General features: G+C 39.8%; 1 long non-coding RNA gene across 1 annotated transcript in view; it reads right to left on the bottom strand.

The window, feature by feature from the left end:
- The window catches only part of LOC106874378 (uncharacterized), a 15,574-nt gene extending 13,474 nt beyond the window's left edge, over nucleotides 1-2,100 (bottom strand). The window contains exon 1 of the long non-coding RNA XR_001410002.2: nucleotides 1,701-2,100. This is a non-coding gene — a long non-coding RNA (uncharacterized LOC106874378). The remainder of the gene's footprint in view (nucleotides 1-1,700) is intronic.
- Nucleotides 2,101-3,244: the final 1,144 nt, after the last annotated feature.

Genomic DNA, 3,244 nt, shown 5'->3' with positions numbered 1-3,244 from the left:
AATAATAATAATAATAATAATAATAATAATAATAATAATAATAATAATAATAATAATAATAATAATAATAATAATAATAATAATAATAATAATAATAATAATTTTTTGGCACAAGACCAACAATTTCGGGGAAGGGGTTCAATCGATTACATCAATCCCAGAGCTCTACAGATATTTATCTTATCGATTCCGAAAGGTATGAAAGATAAGTCGACCTTGGCGGAATTTGAACTCAGACCGCAAAGACGGACGAAGTACCGCTAAGCATTTCATCCGGCGTGCTAACCTTTCTGCCAGCTCACCGTCTTTTATTATTTTTTTTCCTACTCCAGGCACAAGACCAGTCGATTAGATCGACTCCAGTACGTAACTGGTACTTAATTTATCGACCCCGAATGGACGAAAGGCAAAGTAGACCTCGGCGGAATTTGAACTCAGAACGTAAAGGCGGACGAAACGCCGTTAAGCATTTTGTCCGGTGTGCTGACGATTCTGCCAGCTCACTGCTTTTGATAATAATAAGAGGAATAAAAAAAACACATAATGACAAGAACAGCTATGAAACAACAACAACAACAACAACAATTAAAACAAGTGGAAAATAACAAAAAATTGTGACAACAATAACGAAAATAACAAGAACAACCTTTTCATGCGTTAATGTTGAAGTTTAGAAATGACAGAACGAGAAATGCTTTAAGGGGTTTGGGAAGGATTTAGAAAACGGATTTCCTTCCAGTATCTATGGGTGCTTATATTGTTGGTCCCTGTAGAGTGAAAGGCATAGGATGTCTCTGGAGGGATGTGAACTCGGAACTGTAAGAATGAAATATGCGATAGGGAGAGAGAGAGAGAGAGAGAGAGAGAGAGAGAGAGAGAGATGGCTGGAGGAAGAAAGAGAAAGAGAAGAGAGATTTTGAAGTAAGGAAACTGGGAAAATAAATGAAATGAAAAGAAAGCAAGCAAGGAAAAAAAGGAAGGAAGAAAGAAAGAAAGAAAGAAAGAAAGAAAGAAAGAAAGAAAGAAAGAAAGAAAGAAAGAAAGAAAGAAAGTGGAAATGATACGTAGATAGATAGATAGATAGATAGATAGATTGATTGATTGATTGATTGATTGATTGATTGATTGAAGCAGACAAAATTCTAAATAGGAAAGAGAAAGAATGAAAGGTGTAAATTCTGAACGAAATAAGAAATTACTAAATAAACGAAGAAAGAAAGAAAGAAAGAAAGAAAGAAAAGAAAAGAATAACTGACTGAAAGAATTGAATAAGGAAAGGTGGAATAGTAGGCAAGAGAGGGGAGGGAGGGGGAGAGAAGGGAAGAGATAGGGATAAAAGAGAGAGAGAGAGAGATAGAGGAGGAAGAAGACACAAAGAGAGGAACTGAACGAAAAGGGGAAAGAGAAAGAAAGTAGAAAAGAAGAGGTGAAAGAAAAAGAGAGAGAGATTGAAAAGTGAAAAAAGAGAGAAACGTAGAGAGAGGATAAAAAGAAAGGGAAACACAGTAAGATGAAAGAGAGAAAGTGAGAGATTGCACAGAGAGAGGGGGAGGGAGGGAGAGAGAAAGAAGGAGAAAGAGAGAGAATATTGGTAAGCAAACATAAAAGTCAGCCGGTGTGACAAGACGAAAGCCGTAAAGACAAGAAACGAAAGCGAAAGTGAAAGTAGAGATGAAAGAATGGCATGATGGGATACCTACTTTATGATGTTAGTGTAATCCCTTTAAGTTGCGTGAACAATAGTTGGTTTGCTGCTGGAACAACGTTTACGAGACTGGATGTCAGGAACACCGTAGCAACGTTAGCAACAGGCGACAACGATAGCGACAGCAACAGCAGTAGCAGCCTGTAACGGCAGTAGCAGCAGCAGCAGCAGCTGTAGCAGCAGTAGACGGCAGCAGCAGCAGCAGCAGCTGTAGTGCTAGTGATGGTTGTCTGTAGTTACGATAGCAGCGATGTGAGCAATAGCAACAACAACAACAGAAACATTAGCAACGAGCGAATGCGAAAGAACCTCTTAAATGGTTGGACGCCCGGCCTGCTAGAAATAATAGCTAATATCTCCCTTAAATCACTAGACACCGTTTCTGTTTTTTTTTTTTTTTTTTTTTTTTTTTTGTTTTCTTTTTAAAGGCGAAACACACACATAAAATAATACAGTCCAAGGCCCCCACCCCACCCCACATCTACCGACTTTTAACGCCCAACCAATCAAGAATCGATATGGTCACGGTTGGATCAACTTGGATCATAGGTCTGCTGGATCAATCTTGACCTCTGTCTTACCAACAACATTCGTAGGGGGTGACTGTCTATAGTTACCATGGCAACAGATTGAGCCATAACAACAACAGCAATAAAAATATTTGCAACGATCGAACGAGAGAGAATATCTTACGTGATTGGACGTTCGATCTGCTAGAAGTAGCAGCCAGCATCTCCTTCAAAATAACAGTCCACCGTTTAAAAAAAATGCAGGGCGCACACATTCTAATCCTAGAAACCCCAGTAGCCTGCCTTCTGCGTCGTACCCTCCCTTTCCATGCTCGTCCTATCCAAAGACGACATGGTCACGGCTGGACCAACTTTAGTAATATATCTGCACGGTCAATGTTGACCTGGGTCTAAACGAACTCTTAACTTTTACACAAGGCCAGCAATTTTGAGAGGAAGGGCAATTCAACTATATTTTTTTTATTGCCCACAGTGGGGGAGGGGCTAAACATAGAGAGGCCAAACAAGGACAGCCAAAGGGATTAAGTCGATTAGATTGACCCTAGGGCGTAACTGGTACTTATTTAATCGGCCCCAAAAGGATCAAAGGCAAAGTCGACCTCGGCGGAATTTGAACTCAGAACGTAAAGACAGACGAAATACCTCTAAGCATTTCGCCTGGTGCGCTCAGGGTTCTATTCGACTATATTGACACCCCGCTAGTACCTGACTGGTACTTACTTATATTGACCCCGAAAGGATGAAAGGCAAAGTCGACCTCAATGTAATTTGAACTCAGAACGTGAAATGCTGTAAGAAATGGCGCTAAGCATTTAATCCGGCATGCTAACGATCCTACCAGCTCTCTGCCTTGGCAGTAATGGTTATAGCACTTTCAAATTTAGACACAAGGCCAGCAATTTTGAGCGCCCTCTTTGAGAACCTAATATTTAACCCTTTCGTTGCTATATTCCAGTTGAAATATGGCTGTCAATTAATTTTGAACATAATGAGGAATTTTGGAACATTA

Source organism: Octopus bimaculoides, chromosome 25, assembly GCF_001194135.2.
Source record: "Octopus bimaculoides isolate UCB-OBI-ISO-001 chromosome 25, ASM119413v2, whole genome shotgun sequence".
NCBI lineage: Eukaryota > Metazoa > Mollusca > Cephalopoda > Octopoda > Octopodidae > Octopus > Octopus bimaculoides.
The sequence above is the reverse complement of the archived record's forward strand: the minus strand, read 5'-3'. Positions and strand labels throughout refer to the sequence as shown.